The 22482-nt window shown below is 49.4% G+C and overlaps 1 protein-coding gene across 1 annotated transcript in view; it reads right to left on the bottom strand.

Moving 5' to 3' along the window:
- tacr2 (tachykinin receptor 2) overlaps window positions 1–22482 on the bottom strand; it is a 214556-nt gene that overhangs the window by 25650 nt on the left and 166424 nt on the right. The window lies entirely within an intron of this gene.

Genomic DNA, 22482 nt, shown 5'->3' with positions numbered 1-22482 from the left:
CCGAGTGTGTTATGTGAATATGCTTAAAAGGTACTTTGAAAGGGAAGGAGAGAAAAAGGAGGTTTTAATAATTCTAACTCAAAGTGACAAACCAAATCCAGATGACTGTGAATTTAACATACCTCAAATTAAATTGGAAAATAAGGATGTTCTTAAAACTTGGGATAAATTGTTGAGTTACCTTCCAAACGAAAAACGAACTGACCTGAAAGAGCTATTGATATCACATGGGCAAGTTTCCAAAGATAAATTGGGAAGTACTAAAATGGCTATACATGATGGAGATGTGGGAAATACTGTTCCTATCAAACAACATCCATATAGACGTTACCCTTTAAAATCGGCACAGGTTAACAAAGAGATTCAGAGTATGCTTAAAAATGGCATAATTGAAGTGGGTTGCAGCCAATGGAGCTCACCCATAGTGATGGTACCTAAACCAGATGGTACCCAACAGTTGTGTGTGGACTATAGAAAGGTTAATGCAGTTACAAGAATGTACTCTTACCCTATCCCACGTTTGGAGGATTGCATTGAGAAAGTGGGACAATCAGCTTTTATTTACAAACTGGATTTACTTAAAGGTTATTGGCAGGTACCTTTATCCGAAAGGGCGAAGGAGATTTCAGCTTTTGTGACTCCAGATGGTATATACCAATTCAAAGTTATGCCATTTGACATGAAAAATGCCCCAGCCACATTTCAACGGTTAACTAAAAAAGTTGTTTCAGGATTACCCAATTGTGCGGTATACATCGACGATCTGGTAATTTTCAGCCAGACATGGAAAGAACATTTAAAACATCTGATGGAGTTATTCAATTAACTTCAGCAGGCGGGTCTGGTGATAAACCTAGCCAAAAGTGAATTTGGGAAAGCCCAAGTCATTTTCCTCGGCCATACAATCAGACAGGGTTGAATGGTCACACGGGATGTGAAACCAACAGTTATTGAGGAGTTTTCAGTACCCTCAAGATGAAGGGAAATAATGCGATTTCTTGGCATGAGTGTATTTGATCAAACATTTGTGCAAATGTTTTGTAGCGTGATTGCTCCACTGACGGACTTGCTGAAGAAATGTTGAAAATTCCAATGCACAGCGGAGTTTCAACAGGTGTTTGACTGCCTGAAAGCTGTGATAACCAATGCTCCTGTGTTGGAGAATTACAAGGGACTCTGTGATCAGATTGAACTAAAGTATCTGACTTTAAAGAGAATTGCCGAGGCGTAGAGAAATGGACGGATTGTGCAAAGACTTTTGTTCAAAGAGATTGTCAATCAAGAAGGATTTGAGTTGGAGGAAGAAGAGCAAAAATGGACTATATTATTATACCTGTTTGCGTGTGTTGCTTTTTTTGAAACAAAAAAGTATATTAACTGTCTGCATTTCTTAAAGGATCATGAAAAGGTGCAAAATGAAACCATCTTGATAGTTTGTGTTTATAAATTGGTGTGTATATAAATATCTGTAGTGAGAGTAGCTTTAAGAAATGGGTGTTTACTACTGCATTGATGTCAGAGAGTGGGTGGAGCTGGGCTTTTTACTTTCGTTTTAGGCTGTTTGCTGCAGGGTGTGTTTTAGTTTCGTTTTCAGTGTTGGAGCTGAAGCCAGACAGAGCAGGTGCACTGTTGATCTCTCTGCCATGAAAAGACTATCTCTTGATCATTTGGTGAATTCAGAATTATAAATGTTTTCAGTAGTGACTTTCACCTGATGTCCTTCTGTTAAAAGATGTTTCTTTTGTAAGTCTTCTGGATGTTAAAAGGACAGTGTAAGCATTACTTAGTGTTGTATTCTTTGGGGGTTGTATTTGAATTAATGGTTACTAAGATGTTCACTATATGTTTTAAAAAGGTTAACTTGAATTCATAGAATAAACATTGTTTTGCTTTTAAAACATACTTTTCCAATTCTGCTGTACCACACCTGTAGAGTGGGCTGTGTGCTCCCCATACCACAATCTATTAAAAGTTGTGGGTCAGGTGAACTCCATGATACACTTTGGGGTTCTCTAAACCCTGGCCCATAACAAAGTGAATTCTCCGCTATCGGGTTTGTGGTGACTAGAACTCAACACAATACTCCAGTTGTGACCTCACCAGAGTTTTATGCAATTCCAACATCCATATTGTTATATTCTACACCTCTGCCAGTGAAGGAGAGCATTCCATTTGCCAACTTTCTATCCAGTTTGCCAAATTGCCTTTTATCCCATGGGCTTTTACCTTTTTGACCAATCTGCCATGTGGGGCTTTGTCAAACGCCTTGTTAAAATCCATGTACACAACATCCACTGCACCACCTTCATCAACCCTTCTTGTCACTTCCTCAAAGAATTCGATCAAAATTGTGAGGTAAGACATTTATTTTTCTTTTTATAAATTTAGAATACCCAATTAATTTTTTCCAATTAAGGGGCAATTTAGCATGTCCAATCCACCTACCCTGCACATCTTTGGGTTGTGGGAGAAAAACCCACGCAAACACGGGGAGAATGTGCAAACTCAGAGCCAGGATCGAACCTGGGACCTCGGCGCCGTGAGACTGCAGTGCTACCACTGCGCCACCGTGTTCCCCGCATTATATTCCTTTAACAAATTCATACTGACTATCCCTGACTGGTCCAGGAGTTGAATTCTCCGCTGTAGGGATGCTCCGTTTTGCCAACAACCCGGGGGTTTTCCGACGGCATGGTGCTGCCCCACAATGGGAAACCCTATTGACCAGCCGGCGAAATGGAGAATCCCGACGGCATGCTGAACCAGAAACTTGGGGCGGCGGGACAGAGAATCCAGCCCCATGCCTTTCTATGTGACAATTAATCCTATCCCTCAGGATTGATTCGACTAATTTGCCCACCATCGACGTAAGACTAACTATAATTGCTCGGAATTTTGACAGGTGGATCCCTTTTTAAACAATGGAACATTTCTCTAATCCTCTGGTACCTCTCCTCTTTTTGTGAGCATTGGAAAATCATCCTCAGAGCCATCTCCTCCCTGACCTCCTTCAGTAGCCTTGGAAACAATTCTCAGCATTTAAAGGCTCAGATGTGTCAGCGCTCAGCAGTGTGAGCAGCCGGGAGATTGTAGCACCAAAGGGGTGCATTTAAAAGACAGACTGCAGCAATAGCGATCTGAACTAGGCCACCCTGATTCCAAGAGAGACATCCCAAGTCCACGGACAGGGCACCAAGTCACTACCCGCAACTGCCCAAGACCCCGCCACCCCCAGAAGCCAGACAGCTTTCTATGTTTTTTTCAGTGTTTTTTTCGCCTCCCACTCCCCCCTCTGTAGCTATGGTGACCAGTCCACATTTTTCAATACTTGTAGTAATTAACGCCTGCAACGCTTCTGCCTGAGAGGACGGAACATACTGGGCGCGATTCTCCGACCCCCACGCCGGGTGGGAGAATCGCGGGAGTGCCGGGCGATTCCCGCCACGCTGCCCTGGCACCAGCACGCTATTCTCCCACCCCCCCCAAAACGGCGTGCCGCGTTTTACAACAGGCCGCTCGGAGAATCGCCACTCGCTGTTTCTAACGGTCGAGCAGCTATTCTCCGGCCCGGATGGGCCGAGCGGCCTGTCCAATACAACCGATTCACACCGGCGCCAACCACACCTGGTCGCTGCCGGCGTCAACAGCGCACGAACGCTGCGTGTGCGGTCTGTGGAGGGGGGAGGGAGGATCGAGCACCAGGGGGGTGCTCTGGCCCGCGAACGGTGCCCAGCAATCGGCGGGCCGGCATCTCTAAAAGATGCACTCTTTTCCCTCCGCCGTCCCGCAAGATCAATCCTCCATGTCTTGTGGGGCGCCCGCGGGGAGGACAGCAACCGCACATGCGGGGGTTAGCACCAGCCAACTTGCGCATGCGTGGGTGACATCATTTAAGCGCCGCCGGTCGCGTCATTTAGGTGGCGCCGCTTTGACGCGGGCGCCAAGGCCTGGCACGCAAAATCGACGCGGCGCCGCTCCTAGCCCCCTGGGGGGTGAGAGAATAGGGGGCGAGGAGCGGCCTCCGACGCCGGAGTGAAACACTCCGGTTTTCACTCCGGCGTCGGCACTTAGTCTGCCGTTGGGAGAATCGCGCCCACTGTGTCTAGCCCGCTAATCACATTTAAATGAATGCAAATGCTGGTTTTGTATGCCAGCATGGTACACAAACCTCATTTTTGCCACCAGCAAGGGACAGAGCATTGCTCCCGGCTCGGCCCCGGACGTGGACCTTGATTCTGGCCAGACGTCCAATTCTCTTCCCGATTCCAGTTCGTGTTTGTAGCATTGCGAGGCGGAGAATTTCACCCATCCTTATGCCAGGTCGAGGTCAAGTGAACCTTCTCTAAACTGCTTCTAATGCAATTATATCCTTTCATTTTAAATAAGGAGACTAAAACTATGCACAATTCTCCAGGTGGTCTCACCAATGTCCAGTACAACTTTAGTAAAACATCTTTTTAATATTCCATTCCCCTTGGAATAAACACCAACACTTGCCTTCCTAATCCCTGCATATTAACCTCTCCTGATTCATGTACCAGCACACCCGGATCATGCTGCAATCTCTATTTACATACTGCTTTTCTATACTTCCTGCCAAAATGGACAAGCTCTCACTTTCCCACATTATAATCCATCTGCCAATCTTTGCCCACTCACTTAACCAATCAATATCCCTTTCTCCTTCGGTGCTCTTCACAACTTTCACTCCGACATATGTCACCAGCAAAGTCACATACCATACATTTGGTCCTTTCATCCAAGTCATTGATAGAGATTTTAAATAGATTGTAATTAGATCAGCACTGATCCCTGTGGCACTCCATTTGTTATATTTTGCCAACCAGAAAATTACTCACTCATGCCTACTTGCTTCCTGCTGGATACCCAAACATCTATCCATGATAATATGTTACCCTCTACATCATTAGATCATATTTTGTGCAGTAACCTTTGATGTGGCACCTTGTCAAGTGCCTTCTGGAAATCTAAGTACAGCACATCCAAAGGTTCCCCTTTATCCACATTGCTCAGCCGCGATTCTTCCACAAAATTTCCAAGTTCATTTGTGGTGGGTTTTTCAGGTGGCTTCCTGCTAGCTCTGCCGGCGAGCTCCCCACTGCTTCTCAATGACACTTAGTCACTTTTTTGGACCCTGGGGAGTTACTCACCGTTCAACCCACACTTAGAGGGCTGGATTCTCCGTTCCTGAGACTAAGGGTGGGATCTTCCCAAAAGGGAACAAAGTCTCCAAGCGAGCGTGTTTAGCTGCGTATTTGGCAGTGCCAACCTGACAATGCCACCTGAGCACCTTGGTAGTGCCAAGCTGGCACCCAGGTGACACTGACAGGGTGCTATGCTGGCACTGCCAGGGTATCCAGGTGGCACCAGCAGTGACAGGGCACCATCCTGCCCAAAGGGCATGCTGCTCTGGGGGTCTCCAACCCCTTTGAATCCCCCACAAATGCTGTACTGTCTGGTCCTTGTTTGTGAGGGCCAGTCTAAACAATGCTCGCCTGAGGTCCCCGAGTGAGAGGGATTGAATACCAAAGCCTCAGTTACCTCGGGAATCTACACTTTAGAATAAGATCTACTGCCTCGCTCTAACATGCAGATTTGCCGATAGGTGATCCCACCCATTCTGGGCAGGATTCACCTTGCAACATCTGGTTGTGTTGAATCTTGTGAAATGCTGCAATCCGGGTAGATCCCGGGAGTGGGTTGTCCCAGCTTTCACCGGGCACGCTAGGCAGCTTGCCGGAGGATCATTGCGTTGACACAGAGGCAGGATTTGTGGACTTCCACGACAGCAACCTGGATCGATTCAGCGACTGTTGAGATCCTGGCACTGGCACCAGCTGACACACAATCGATTCCAATGAGAAACGGTGCCGGATTCACAGGACTTGCGAATGACACTGAGGAAAAGCTGCAGCTGCACATACCCACTTCACTCCCCACACACATCATCCCAGCCAACAAGATGGCAGTGTGGAAAGCGGCATCCTGTTTCACTGACCCTCCTGGACACGGTAGAGGAGTAGCGCGCGGCTCTGTGCCCCGGCCCGGGAAGGAGGTTGCAGCCGCCGCCGTTCGCCGTTCCAGGGCGCAGGTGGCAGAGGCTGTCAGTGCCATGAGCAACACCATCCGGACCAGCGGCCAGGGCAAGTAGGCAACACGGTGCTCCTGGCACCAACCCCCACAAACCCGTAACCAAACCCCTCCAACTCGGAGACCCTGCACCACATTCTGGCACCCATAGAAGCCACCACTGCCTGGTGCCCTGGCCACTTTGGCCAGCAGCTACTGACCCCCTGGGCTGCAAGCGTCGGACTGTCTCACACTGTTGTTTTCTGCTTCCCCAGCCCCCTCAGGAGAAGGCCACCCATAACCGCCAACAGCGGGAGAAACCTGAAGGGGGACCACTAGACCTGCGGGCTCTGCAAGTGTTGGCAGTCGAGAAGAAAGGGAGGTCGCCGGAGTGGAGATCAGCCGTGGGCGAGGAAGTGAGACCCTGCTGAGTTGCAGTTCCCCATGCCACATGTCACAACCTCACCCAACACCACCCCACAACACCCTCACCCTCACCCCCACCCTCACCTGACCCGCGATCTAACCATGTGTCTTGTCTTGTGTCCTGCACTACCTGCTGGAGATGTGGGGAGGTCCATCTGGTGTACCTCGCCCCCAGCCAGTGCCACAGCCAGAGCCCCCCATGAGCCGAGCAGGGACGAGGCGAGCAGCACGGATGGCAGCCCTTGATAAGACACCTCGGAGTTTGAGTCCGGGGATGACACGGATTTCCAATCACAGAAGTCCCCAACACCATCCCAGAGTCACTCACCTCAGTTGGGCACTTTATTGAAGAGGCTCCTGGGACACACTCTCGTGCTCACCCCACAGCTGAGCTGGTACAGCAGGAGGGGTAGGAACTCCCAAGGGGGCGGAGGGCAGGCCGGCCCTAGAATCTATTGGCCAGACGGGTTTCGGGCTTCTGGAACGAATGGTCCCATCGATTGTGGAGATGCAGTCACAGAGCCAGGGACTACATGAGGGCGTGACAGCGGCCATCCAGCACCTGAAGACACAGGTGGAGGAGTCCAACCGTGTGCAGGTGCAGGAAGGAAGTGCTGTCGAACATGCTTGCCACCCAGGCCAACATTACACTGCGTCTGCGGTTGAGGCATTGGGGGCAACGGTTTCGGCTATGGATCAGTATGTCCAAGGCCTGGGGCATTCTGTGCAGACGCTGGCCGAGGCCTAGAACAGAATTGCCACATCACAGGCAGCCATGTGCCAGAGCCTCTTGGACATCACAGTGGCACTCCTGAGTGTGGCCCAGTCACAGCACGCCACGGCTGGGAACGTCGGCGGCATTCCCAGGCGCTGGCTGATGTCCACAGACACAGAGGAATGTGGGCCAGTCCCAGAATGTTATGACACAGTCATATGGGTGATGTGGCGCAGTCCCAGATGGAGATGGTCCATTCCCCACTCCATGCCCGCGAGCATGCAGACACTGGTCGAGACCAGAGAGTACCTACAGGTCTGGCAACGCCAGGTGGCGGGCCTCAGGTGATACCTCCGCTTGCACTCCCATCCCATGGAATAGTCTGGGACCATCGGGCACCCCGAGGGAGGAGGAGGTGATGGGGCCCGTGCCGGTGACCCCTGCAGGGGAGATGCCGGAACACTGCAGCATCTCAGACCCCCCCCCTTCCTGTCCATGGTGCATCTGGTGGGCAGCGGGGAGAGCAGGTCAGCACCATGCCACCTGGGACACCCAAGCAGCAGCCAGGCCCATCCAGGCCCAGTCACCACGGGGACCCAAGTCGCAGGGTGTGAATCACAGCAGGCCAGCCCCACTCCTGCTGTACAGTCTGGGGATCCGCCAGACGTAGCTTTAGGATCCGTAACGCCAGTTAGGTTGGCACGGGTGCAGCGCACAGTTTAGTGATAAGGGCTAAGACACAAATCTTTGTATACATTGTCACATCAAACACCTCTTCATATTGTTACAATCTGCCTTGTTGCTCTGTCAGATGGGTGTGAGGGGTGGGCTGGTCTGGACTGACCGGAGAGGGAGTGCGAGGGTGGGGGGGGGGCAATGGGTGGACGTTGTTGGTGGCCCAGAACTCCCTACCCTCCCCCCCGACCATCCCCACCATCGTCATCCCATGGATTCAATGGGACCGTGTGATGCAATGACCAGCTCGCATGCAAGGATCACCCTGGCGGACAGTGGAAAGTGCTACCATGGGCAAGGGTCAGACATTGACAAACAATGTGGAGCACTCACGCTCAGTACAAAGCGAGTCGTCACCATCCTCCATCCCATGGACCAGATTCGCTGTTACTACCAACCCAATGCCGTCCCACTCTGGTAGTGGTAGTGTAGATGAACAGAGAGATCTCGGCATCCAGGTACATAAATCCCTGAAAGTTGCCACCCAGGTTAATAAGGCTGTTAAGAAGGCATATGGTGTGCTAGCCTTTATCAGCAGGGGGATTGAGTTTCGGAGCCACAAGGTCATGCTGCAGCTGTACATAACTCTGGTGCGGCCGCACCTGGAGTACTGCGTGCTGCGTTCTGGTCACCACATTATAGGAAGGATGTGGAAGCTTTGGAAAGGGTTCAGAGGAGATTTACTAGGATGTTGCCTGGTATGGAGGGAAGGTCTTACGAGGAAAGGCTCAGGGACTTGAGGTTGTTTTCGTTAGAGAGGAGAAGGCTGAGAGGTGACTTAATAGAGACATATAAGATAGTCAGAGGGTTAGATAGGGTGGACAGTGAGAGTCTTTTTCCTTGGATTGTGATGACCAACACGAGGGGACATAGCTTTAAATTGAGGGGTGATAGATATAGGACAGATGTCAGAGGCAGTTTCTTTACTCAGAGAGTAGTAGGGGTGTGGAACGCTCTGCCTGCAACAGTAGTAGACTCGCCAACTTTAAGGGCATTTAAGTGGTCACTGGATAGACATATGGATGAAAATGGAATAGTGTAGGTCAGATAGGCTTCAGATGGTTTCACAGGTCGGCGCAACATCGAGGGCCGAAGGGCCCGTACTGCGCTGTAGTGTTCTATGTTCTATGGTGCTTACCCCGTACCTAACCAGGTCCACCGGGCTACTCTGCGGCCCTGGTTGGCACTGTGGGCTCTGCCGTGCTTATTCCCCCACCCCCTCCTCCCACCTATGCACCTCTAGTCCCATTGGTGCCCAGCACCGTGGGAACTCTGGCCGTGGTGCCCACCCCTGCTGCCAGGGGTACCGCCCTGACAACACAGCCCATTCCCTCGTCACCCCCATCCTAGGCCCTAGCAGGGCCCCCCCGCCCCAGCCATCCCGGCTAGTGGCCGGCCTTCAGCCCACAGTTATACCTCTCCATGTCCTACCTCCTCTCTCTCCCTCATCAGCCAACACGCTGGTTTCACGATTTTTAAAAGCACAACTGCATCGCCAGGAATTCGGCCCATCGGAAGCGGAGAATCGAGGAGACCCCGGAGAATACTGAATCTAGTAGCTAATGATATGCAAACGGTGTTTACTGTACATACGTTCCGAACGCATTGACGGCGCTGTAGAGGTGATGGAGAATTCCGATTTAGCATCAAATTGGCGACCGCTGCGATTTCGGCGTCAGAATGGATTCTCTGCCCAATCGCATTTCCCAATTTCAGCATCAGCCAACGGAGAATCCTACCCAGAATTCTTTTTAGCACTGGGGAGCTGAACTCAGAGATTGGGCCGCCATTTTGAAAGGGTGGCCCAATTTCTAAGTGAGCTTGTTGGTGTCCCTCCATCCATGGGCAATGTCACCTCCCGTACACATGTGCACCACTCCACACACCCCAAGTGAGGACACTCCGCCATGGAGTGCCTGTGGGCCCCCCTCTTCAGGTCCCCCAAACCCTCTTACAGATCACCCTCTCTTCCAGGACCCCCACCTGTCACCCCACCAATCTCCCGGAGGTCCCTACTTACCTGCCCTGGACACCGCCCACCTCCGCTTCAAACTCCTCCACCCTTCTTTCATGCCATTGGCACCTAACGGACCCTGACCCTTGGCAGTGTCACCCTGGCACCCAGGCAGTGCTCCAGCCAGCTTGGTAGTGCCACCCAGCCACATTGGCAGTGGAATGGGAGAGAATGCCCGCTCCAGGTGTCCGTCAAAGTGACGGTCACCCTGAACATTTACGCCACTCCAGACACTGAGTGGGGCCCATCCGGGATCTCACAGACCTTGGTCTATAGGTCTATCCGTGCCATCACAGAGGCCCTATATGCTGAATTCTGGGGCGGTGGGGTTCGCCGCCATCGCCGAGATGTCCAGGTGGAGGGGATGATCAATGGGATGCATGGCATCCTACAAGCATATGACAGGCCACTCTACACCATCCAAAAGGGGTTCCACTCGATGAACCTGCAGTTGATGTGTGACCACGAGATGCGCATGATGCGCGTCTGCACCCGAATATTTGCCAGTGTGCACAGCGCCTTCTTCCTGGCACACTCGACAATTCACGGCCTTTTCGAGGCACACCCCTGCCTGGGGGGTGGTCATCCGATTAGGTCATGGCTGATGATGCCAATCTTGATGCCCGCTACAACGACACCCATGCAGTGACCAGGGGCGTGATCGAGCGGCGCTCCAGCATCCTGACGATGCAGTTCACCTAAACCACTCTGGTGGGGCCCTCCAGTATGGTGCTGGCAGGGCTGCCCGCATCGTGGCATCCTCCATAACATCACGCAGCAGAGGGGCACGTGCTGGAGCAGGAGGATGAAGACCAGGCCTCATCCAGCGAGGAAAATGCGAGGGAGGGGGCCGATAGACAGTACATGGAGCCTGGGTGTGGTGAATGTGATTCACACCGGATTATAATCTGTATATTCATGTGGCTGTATTGTAAGTGCAGTTGCACTACCTGTCCTCCAGGGGGAGTAGCTCTGGGAATGCTCGAGTTGTATGGGGCTTCTCCCTTGGCTCTGCCCAGGACTCCTCCCCCGGAAGCTCCTGTATAAAAGCTCAGTGCCACATGGTCAGCCGGCCAGTTCACCGAAAGTTCAATGGTTAACCGGCTGGCTCTGTTGTGAGTATATTAAAACCGCTATTCTAATCCTACAAGCACGTGTCCGTAGAATTGTTGGTTCCAACACTGGGTAGGCAGGGGAGGGCGCACGTGTGCGCCAGGGCTAATGTGCATGGGACACTCTGATCACCTCCAGGGTCACCAACTATTGGCCAGGAGCACGCACACCGCATTCCACCCACACACATCATCCCACTCGCCTGCAAGCCCTGAGTGATACATACCTGCTGCACTACAGGGCGAGGGCCCTGGATTGGCAGTAACAAAGGCTTTGGTCCATGGGACGGAGGATGATGATAACCCGCTCTGCGATGAGCTCTGGTTCTCTGCATCGTTTGACACAATGCCTGCGCATTATAGCACATTCCACCGTCCACCTGGGTGATCCCTACATACGAGCTGGCCATTGCATCACGTAGTCCCATCGAATCTCCTGGTGGTGGAGGTGGAAACGCTTGGCGGGGTGGGGGGGGGGGGGAGAGTGGTGAGCACTGGCTGAACTGTGGTCCCTGAGCCAAGCCCAACCCCCAATGGCCTCCCATTCCAACCCCCCGACCTCCCGCGCCCCCCCCCCCCCCCATCTGCAGCACCTCTGCAGCTAGCCCACACCAACCCACCCCTCACACCCATCTGATAGGACACCAAGTCAGGCTGTAACTTTGTGCACAGTGTTTAATGTGAAAACATATATACATATCCGTGCCCTATCCCCCATCACTAAACTGTGCCCTGCGCAGGTGTCTACTTTTCTGGCCCTACGGGCCCAAATGCTGACTAGGTGGATATTTATCTATCTGTCTATCTATGTGTCTAACGTCTGGATCCCCAGATGGTACATCAGGAGTGTAGACGGCCTGCTGTGACACCTTTGGCTAGTGTCTTCTGGGGCGACCGGCTCTGGATGGGCCCGGCTGCTGCTCGCATGCCCCAGGTGGCATGGTGCTGCCCTGTTCTACCTGCTGCCCATGCGATGCGCCAGGGCCGGGTGGGTGGGGGGAGGCATGATTTGAGGGAATTCGAGGTACTGCAATGTTCTGGCATCCCCCCTGCGGGTGTCAACAGCAAGGGCCCCATCACCTCCTCCTTCCCTCGAGGTGCCCCTTGGCCACCGGGCTACTTCATGGGATGGGGGTATGAACAGAGCTATCCCCTGAGGCTCCCCCGCCACCTGCCGCTGTCAGTCCTGGAGGCTTGCTGGATAATAATAATAACCTTTTATTGTCACAAGTATGAAGTTACTGTGAAATGCCCATAGTCACCACATTTCGGCGCCTGTTCGGGTAAGCCGGTACGGAATTGAACCCGCGCTGCTGGCCTTGTTCTGTGTCACAAACCAGCTGTCTAGCCCACTGAGCTAAACCATGCTAAGTTGCCCCTTAGGGTGGGATTGCAGGAATAGGGCAGGGGATTGGGCCTGGGTAGGGTGCTCTTTCAAGGGGTCTGTGCAGACAGAATGGGCTGCGTGGCCTCCTTCTGCATTCGAGGGATTCTATAATTCTAAGAAGAATTAAAAAACTTCCCAAAGACACTTAAAAATCAAATGGTCGAGGGGAGGAACTTAAAACAATAACAGAAACAATAACTAAGGAGGGAAAACTACTGGACCTCAAAGCCCACAGGATCAGTTGGCCTGCCTCCAAGTGTCTCAAAAGAAGCTGTTGAGCAGATAAATTGGTTATAATATTCCCAAACTCTTCAGATCCTGGAAGGGTTCCAGTGATTTGGAAATAGCTATTATTCAAGAAAGGAAGGAGTAAGAAAATAGGAAACTTGCAGGCCAGTTAACCGAATAGTGGCCACAAGGAAATTACTAGAATCCGCTGTTTAGTGTTTGTGTTGCCACAGTAAGCAATAGAATCCATTGTTAAGTAAGTTATAGCAGGATACTCAGAAATTTATAACTTGATCAGGCAGTCAATATGGGTCTGTGAATGGGAAATCATGTTCAATTAATTCATTGATTTTTTTTGAGGAAGTCACAAGCAAGGTAGAGAGAGTAATAACAATCTTCATTAGTGTCACAAGTAGACTTACATTAACACTGCAATGAAGTTACTGTGAAAAACCCCTAGTTGCCACACTCCGCGCCTGTTCAGGTACACCTGGGCAGCGCGGTAGCACAAGTGGATAGGACTGTGGCTTCACAGCGCCAGGGTTCCAGGTTCGATTCCCCGCTGGGTCACTGTCTATGAGGAGTCTGCATGTTAGAACATAGAACATAGAACAGTACAGCACAGAACAGGCCCTTCGGCCCTCGATGTTGTGCCGAGCAATGATCACCCTACTCAAACCCACGTATCCACCCTATACCCGTAACCCAACAACCCCCCCCCCCCCTTAACCTTACTTTTTAGGACACTACGGGCAATTTAGCATGGCCAATCCACCTAACCCGCACATCTTTGGACTGTGGGAGGAAACCGGAGCACCCGGAGGAAACCCACGCACACACGGGGAGGACGTGCAGACTCCGCACAGACAGTGACCCAGCCGGGAATCGAACCTGGGACCCTGGAGCTGTGAAGCATTTATGCTAACCACCATGCTACCGTGCTGCCCGTGTGTGTGTGGGTTTCCTCCGGGTACTCCGGTTTCCTCCCACAGTCCAAAGACATGCAGGTTAGGTGGATTGGCCATGATAAATTGCCCTTACTGTCCAAAAATATTAGGAGGGGTTCTTGGGTTACGGGGATAGGGTGGAAGTAAGGGCTTAATGTGGGTCGGTGCAGACTCGATGGGCCGAATGACCTCCTTCCGCACTGTATGTTCTATGTACACAGAGGGAGAATTCAGGATGTCCAATCCACCTAACAGCATGTCTTTCGGGACTTGTGGGAGGAAACCGGAGCACCCGGAGGAAACCCACGCAGACACGGGGAGAACGTGTAGTCTCCGCACAGACAGCGACCCAAGCCCGGAATTGTACCCGGTTCCCTGGTGCTGTGAAGCAACAGTGCTAACTACTGTGCTACCGTGTCGCCCATAGATAAAGGGCAACCGGTGGATGCACTTGGATTTCCAGAAGGCATTTGATAAGGTCCACATTAAAGGTTCTACATGGATAAAGGATTGATTAGTTAGCAGCAAGGAGCAATAGGTAAATAATTTTTTTTGAGAGTTGGTGATCTGGAACAAGTGGGGTGCCGCAGGAATCAGTTTTGGGGCCTCAATTATTTACAATCTACATCAATATTAAATGAAGGCCCTAAATGTGTGGGATCTAAAGTTGCCAATGACACCAGGATGGGTATTATAGTAAGTTGTCGAGAGGAGGTAGTAAGTCTGCATAGTGATATAGACAGGTTAAATAAGTGGGGACAAATTTGGCAGATTGAGTATAATGTGGGAAAATGTGAACTTTTTCCAAGACAGGAAGAATGGAAATTTATTATTTAAACGGAGAGAAATTGAAGAACTCAGTGGTTCACAGGGATCTGGGTACCCTGGTACATGAACATCAGAAGGTCAGTATTAGGGATTAAGAATGTTGCCATTTATTGCAAGGATTATGGAATATCAAAATAAGGAAGTTTGCTGCTCAGGGTCTCACGAGACCACGAGTGCAATTCAGTGACACTGTTGCTCTTGGCGCAGATCCGGGCGCAAGGGGTAAATCGCGCACATGCCCTAAATCAGCATCCACAGGGAAACTGTCAGGGTGCAAAGGGCACTGCCAGAAATCGGGCGGGAGGGGGGGGCCTTTCCACTTTGTGGTGACGGGGGGTGGGGGAGGGGTGGGGGGGGGAGTGGGGGTTCCCAGGGCCTCCCGAGAGAGAGGGTCTAGTCAATGGAAGGATGCAACTGTTGTTAGTAGAGCAGGGAAGGCCACTGGAAAGTATAAATACTGGTTGAATGTACAGCATTCAGGGGAGGGAGTCAAGACAATGGATTGGGAAAACATAGAACATAGAACATAGAACGATACAGCGCAGTACAGGCCCTTCGGCTCCCGATGTTGCACCGACATGGGAAGTCAAAAACCAAAGGCCATCTAACCTACACTATGCCATTATCATCCATATGCTTATCCAATAAACTTTTAAATGCCCTCAATGTTGGCAAGTTCACTACTGTTGCAGGTAGGGCATTCCACGGCCTCACCACACTTTGCGTAAAAAACCTACCTCTGATGTCTGTCCTATATCTATTACCCCTCAATTTAAGGCTATGTCCCCTCGTGCTAGCCACCTCCATCCGCGGGAGAAGGCTCTCACTGTCCACCCTATCTAACCCTCTGATCATTTTGTATGCCTCTATTAAGTCACCTCTTAACTTTCTTCTCTCTAACGAAAACAACCTCAAGTCCATCAGCCTTTCCTCATAAGATTTTCCCTCCATACCAGGCAACATCCTGGTAAATCTCCTCTGCACCAGTTCCAAAGCTTCCACGCCCTTCCTATAATGAGGCGACCAGAACTGTACGCAATGCTCCAAATGCGGCCGTACCAGAGTTTTGTACAGCTGCAACATGACCTCATGGCTCCGGAACTCAATCCCTCTACCAATAAAGGCCAACACACCATAGCCCTTCTTCACAACCCTATCAACCTGGGTGGCAACTTTCAGGGATCTATGTACATGGACACCGAGATCCCTCTGCTCATCCACACTGCTAAGAATTTTACCATTAGCCAAATATTCCGCATTCCTGTTTTTCTTTCCAAAGTGAATCACCTCACACTTCTCTACATTAAACTCCATTTGCCACCTCTTAGCCCAGCTCTGAAGCTTATCTATGTCCCTCTGTAACCTGCAACATCCTTCCACACTGTCTACAACTCCACCGACTTTAGTGTCGTCTGCAAATTTACTCACCCAACCTTCTGTGCCCTCCTCTAGGTCATTTATAAAAATGACAAACAGCAACGGCCCCAGAACAGATCCTTGTGGTACGCCACTCGTAACTGAACTCCATTCTGAACATTTCCCATCAACCACCACCCTCTGTCTTCTTTCAACTAGCCAATTTCTGATCCACATCTCTAAATCACCCTCAATCCCCAGCCTCCGTATTTTCTGCAATAGACGACCGTGGGGAACCTTATCAAACGCTTTACTGAAATCCATATACACCACATCAACTACTCTACCCTCGTCTACCTGTTCAGTCACCTTCTCAAAGAACTCGATAAGGTTTGTGAGGCATGACCTACCTTTCACAAAACCATGCTGACTATCCCTAATCATATTATTCCTATCTAGATGATTATAAATCGTATCTCTTATAATCCTCTCCAAGACTTTACCCACAACAGACGTGAGGCTCACCGGCCTATAGTTACCGGGGTTATCTCTACTCCCCTTCTTGAACAAAGGGACCACATTTGCTATCCTCCAATCCTCTGACACTATTCCTGTAGCCAATGATGACATAAAAATCAAAGCAAAAGGCTCAGCAATCTCTTCCCTGGCTTCCCAGAGAATCCTAGGATAAATCCCATCAGGCCCCGGGGACTTATCTATTTTCACCTCGTCCAGAATTGCCAACACTTCTTCCCTACGCATCTCAATGCCATCTATTCTAATAGCCTGGGTCTCAGCATTCTCCTCCACAACATTATCTTTTTCCTGTGTGAATACTGACGAAAAGCATTCATTTAGTATCTCGCTTATCTCCTCAGCCTCCACACACAACTTCCCACCACTGTCCTTGACTGGCCCTACTCTTACCCTAGTCATTCTTTTATTCCTGACATACCTATAGAAAGCTTTTGGGTTTTCCTTGATCCTACCTGCCAAAGACTTCTCATGTCCCCTCCTTGCTCGTCTTAGCTCTCTCTTTAGATCCTTCCTCGCTTCCTTGTAACTATCAAGCGCCCCAACTGAAACTTCACGCCTCATCTTCACATAGGCCTCCTTCTTCCTCTTAACAAGAGATTCCACTTCTTTGGTTAACCACGGTTCACTCGCTCGACCCCTTCCTCCCTGCCTGACTGGTACGTACTTATCAAGAACATGCAATAGCTGTTCCTTGAACAAGCTCCACATATCCAGTGTGCCCAACCCTTGTAGCCTACTTCTCCAACCTACACATCCTAAGTCATGTCTAATGGCATCATAATTGCCCTTCCCCCAGCTATAACTCTTGCCCTGCGGGGTATACTGATCCCTTTCCATCACTAACGTAAAGGTCACCGAATTGTGGTCACTGTTTCCAAAGTGCTCACCTACCTCCAGATCTAACACCTGGCCTGGTTCATTACCCAAAACTGTTGGCCTGTCAACATATTGTGTCAGGAAACCCTCCTGCACACATTGTACAAAGAACGACCCATCTAATGTACTCGAACTATATATTTTTCAGTCAATATTTGGAACGTTAAAGTCTCCCACAACAACTACCCTGTTACTTTCGCTCTTTTCCAGAATCATCTTCGCCATCCTTTCCTCTACATCTCTAGAACTATTAGGTGGCCTATAGAAAACTCCCAACAGGGTGACCTCTCCTTTCCTGTTTCTAACCTCAGCCCATACTACCTCGGAAGAAGAGTCCCCATCTAGCATCCTTTCCGCCACCGTAATACTGTCCTTGACTAGCAGCACCACACCTCCCCCTCTTTTGCCCCCTTCTCTGAGCTTACTAAAACACCTAAACCCTGGAACCTGCAACAACCATTCCTGTCCCTGCTCTATCCATGTCTCTGAAATGGCCACAACATCGAAGTCCCAGGTACCAACCCATGCTGCCAGTTCCCCTACCTTATTTTGTATACTCCTGGCATTGAAGTAGACACACTTCAAACCACCTACCTGAACACTGGCACCCTCCTGCGAAGTCAAATCTGTGCTCCTGACCTCTATACTCTCAATCTCCCGTACCCCAAAACTACAACCAGGTTCCCATGCCCCTGCTGAATTAGTTTAAACCCCCCCAAAGAGCACTAACAAATCTCCCCCCCAGGATATTGGTGCCCCTCAGGTTCAGATGTAGACCATCCTGTCTATAGAGGTCCCACCTTCCCCAAAACGAAGTTCAAAAATGGAGGGCACAGAAACGCAGTGCCAGTTCAGATAGTACATCGGATAGTGAACGGTTTCGCAGGAATAGGTCGAGAACTATTGAAAGGACATCCCACAGCAGAAGGGAAAGATCAAGCAGTAGCAGTACAGAACGAGATACCAGGCGGGAGAGGGAACGTCGTTTATCAAGATCTCGGAACAGGAGTAAGACTACTAGGAGTAGAAGCCCACATGCACGTAAGAATTTTGGTGGCTTCCAATAAATTAGATGAAAAGTTATCAAAAGTGCCAAACAGCATGAACTGCACAGTTGGAGTGCATTTGGGGTATACACGGCAGTACCGGATAGGGGACAAAGAGGTGGATTTGCACGGAAAAGGTTCTTCCGGATGGAACTTATAAGGCAAAGGCCAGGCTTATGGCAAGGTCATTTGTAGAAAACTTAGAAGATCAGGATTTAAGGGTAGATTCCACCTACGGCAGGAAAGGTTATTTTAAAGATCTTCTTGGCTCTATTAGTCACAAAGGCATGGGAATGCAAATCTATAGATATAAAAGCTGCCTTTTGCAGGGGCATCAGCTTCAGAGAGACATTTTTCTCCATCCTCCGAAAGAGGCAGCTAACACAGAAGGGGTACTGTGGAAGTTCAACAAATGTGTATATGGATTAAATGATGCGTCCAGGGTACTTTTCGGTGAGGTCAGTTTTGTTAAAGCTAGGCTGTTGCCAGTTGAAAGTGGATTCGGCAAAGTTTTGCTGGCACTATAAAGGAAATCTTTGTGGCATCTTTATGGTGCATATTAATGAATTTTTGTGGGGTGGGACTAGTGATTTCGAAGCTATTGTAATCTCTGGGTTGAGGAAAGAATTCAGGGTTGGAAGTCAGGATTCCAGTGTATTTAAATATATTGGACTAGAAATCGTACAGACTACATTAGGTGCAACTTTACATCAGCAATCTTATTTGGAGAGCATCAGTCCAATAGCAATTAGTCATGGTCGGGTTTCACAAAAAGACACAGTGGTTTCAAAGATGGAAAAAGAGCAACTGCAAATTTTAATTGAGCAACTGAATTGGTTAGGTGGACAGACTAGACCGGATGTTAGTTTTGATGTCTCAAAGTTAAGTACAAAAATGAATGATCCTAAAGCGGAAAACGTAATGAGTGTCATGATATGCAAACATGCAGCTGATGAACACATAGAATAGGACACGACCAATGAGAAGTCAGGACACTCAGGGGTGGTATCTCACTATAAAAGGGATGAGGCACTCACACCCCCGCATCCTTCCACAGAACAACATCTACCGAGTGAGACAGGGTGTATCCTCAGCATCACACCCCAGCACGTGGCTAAGAGCAAGGCTGGTTCAGTTAGACTGAGTTACTACATTTAGATTAGCAGAGAGTCGAACTCATTGAGAACTGTGCTAATAGTTCAATAAACACATTGAACTCACTTCAAAGTCTGGAGCATCTTTTACTCAAAACTGCATCAAGTGGCAGCTTGTGTCATTCCAAATTACATAACACAACATGATACCAGGAGTCTGTTCAATCTAGTTAGTTCAACTCAGCAAGATCCGTGACGACCAGCGAATGTATACCGGAACAATGGAAAAGATTCAGGCTCCTCACCAGCTCAGGACCTCCAGCAATCTCAGTACCAACTGGCAGACATTCAAGCAGAAATTTCAGCTTTACGTCGAAGTATTAGACCTCAATGGTGCGTCTGATGCACAGAAGATAGCTCTTTTCCTCACCACAGCGGGTGATCACGCCTTGGAAATATTCAACTCCTTTCACTGCGCCGAAGACCAGGACAAGACAAAGTTACAGACCATCCAGGACAAGTTTGACAGCCACTGTGAGATGGACACGAACTAAATCATCAAGCGCTACATATTCAAGCAGCGATTGCAAGGTAAAGACAAATCCTTCAACTCATATTTAACTAACCTTAGACTGCTAGCGCAATCCTGCAACTTCGGTGATATCACTGACTCCATGATCAGGGACCAAATCGTTTTGGAGTTCATTCTGATCCTCTAGGAGAGCAGTTACTGATGATCAAGCATATGACCCTACCAGTCGTGATTGAAACATGCACAGTGCACGAGCACGCTAAAAATCGCTACTCCCAGTACAAAACGGCAGAAAATTATAAACTAGCCTCCCACGAGGCAGAGAGTGTGCAGCGCCTCAACTTTGACCAAAGCAGCCATTTTGCGCGCTCTTCCCGGGGCCCGACGCATGCGCGATGCGAACAGGATAGCGAAGTGGCCGAAACCCACATTGCGCAGGTGCAGATGTCTGAGAACCGCACCGCGCATGTGCAACGATGCACGGAGCACCAGGACGCATTCAAACTATGGCACCGCCCATTTAAAGAAACACTGCCCTGCAAGAGGGCAGACGCTGTTTAAACTGCGGGAAGCCAGGCCACTGTGCAGCCCTGTGCAGATCTGCACCACCAGTCAAGAGCCAGCGCTCCCAATTCCGACGACGGCGCATCCGGAGTGTGTAACAGCGCCTACAGGATTCTGATCTCGGCAGTGCAACGGATCCAGATGCTGACTGCTTGGACAACGCCTACCGTAAGGGCATTATTACAATGTGTAAATATGCCACACCAGACACCGCAAGTCCAATCCATCCTCGCTGTGGATTCTAAGGGCGAATGAAAGGCTGTGATGAAGGTCAACCACTGCCCCATCCAGTTCAAGCTGGACACAGGTGCCTCTGCCAACCTCCTCTCACAGGCAGACTTCAGACGCATTAAGAAGCCCCCCCCATGGTCCTTCCAGCTGCCTGCAAGCTCCTGGATTACAACGGGAATGCCATCACGGCACTGGGATCCTGTCAAATGCTTTGTATAAATGAAGCATAGCCTCCCTACTTTAGTAATCAATTCCCCTCACAATAAATCATAACATTCTATCATCCTGTCATCCTGTCATCTGCATGTATCCAACCGACACACAAGCACGGTTACGCTTTTGAAATTGGATCCTCAGCATCACACACCAGCATGTGGCTTAGAGCAAGGCTGGTTCAGTTAGACTGAGTTACTACATTTAGATTAGCAGAGAGTCGAACTCATTGAGAACTGTGTTAATTGTTCAATAAACACAGTGAACTCGCCAACATTGAGGGCATTTAAAAGTTTATTGGATAAGCATATGGATGATAATGGCATAGTGTAGGTTAGATGGCCTTTAGTTTTTGACTTCCCATGTCGGTGCAACATTGTGGGCCGAAGGGTCTGTACTGCGCTGTATCGTTCTATATTCTATGTTCTAGGCAGCACGGTAACATTGTGGATAGCACAAACGCTTCACAGCTCCAGGGTCCAAGGTTCGATTCCGGCTTGGGTCACTGTCTGTGCATCCTCCCCGTGTGTGCGTGGGTTTCCTCCGGGTGCTCCCACAGTCCAAAGATGTGCAGGTTAGGTGGATTGGCCATGATAAATTGCCCTTAGTGTCTAAAATTGCCCTTAGTGTTGGGTGGGGTTGCTGGGTTATGGGGATGGGGTGGAGGTGTTAACCTTGGGTAGGGTGCTCTTTCCAGGAGCCGGTGCAGACTCGATGGGCCGAATGGCCTCCTTCTGCACTGTAAATTCTATGAAAACACATTGAACTCACTTCAAAGTCTGGAGCATCTTTTACTCAATCTGCATCAAGTGGCAGCTTTTGATTTTACAAATTACATAACACAACAATGAGAGCAAATAAAGCGTTGGTCAAACTAAAAATGCAGGAGTGTGTTTTGAGATTCCCGGTTTTAGGTGACCTTAGGCACTTGAAACTCATAGTTTATAGTAATACGTCCTCTGCAAATTTATGTGATGGGGTTTCAAGCGCAGGAGGTTTTATAATTTTCCTTTTGGGGAACAAGGGTAAATGTTGGCAGAACGGTAGCACAAGTGACGAGGAAGAAGGAGGCTACAAAGGGGCATGGACAGGTTAAGTGAGTGGGAAAAGATCTGGCAAATAGAATATTAACTGGGCAAATTGTTCATTTTGGCAGGAAGAGTAAAAAAGAAGCTTATTATCTAAATGGTGAGAGATTGCAGAAATCTGAGATACAGGGGGATCTGGGTATCCAGAAAGATTAATATACAGAAACAGGAAGTAATTAGGAATGTTAGAGAATGTTATTATTTATTGTGAGGGGAATTGATTACTAAAGTAGGGAGGCTATGCTTCATTATACAAAGCATTTGTGAGACCATATCTGGAGTATTATTTAAGGAAAGATATGCCGATAATAGAAGGAGTTCAGAGAAGGTTTACTGGAATGGGTGGATTGTCTTCTGGGGAAGAATTCATGGAATCATAGAAGTTACAGTGCAGAAGGAGGTCATTCGGCCCATCAAGTCTGCACCTGCCCTTGGAAAGAACACCCTACTCTCATTCCTCTCT

Source organism: Scyliorhinus canicula, chromosome 16, assembly GCF_902713615.1.
Source record: "Scyliorhinus canicula chromosome 16, sScyCan1.1, whole genome shotgun sequence".
NCBI lineage: Eukaryota > Metazoa > Chordata > Chondrichthyes > Carcharhiniformes > Scyliorhinidae > Scyliorhinus > Scyliorhinus canicula.
Note: the sequence above shows the minus strand (reverse complement) of the source record. Positions and strands in the feature narration are given on the sequence as shown.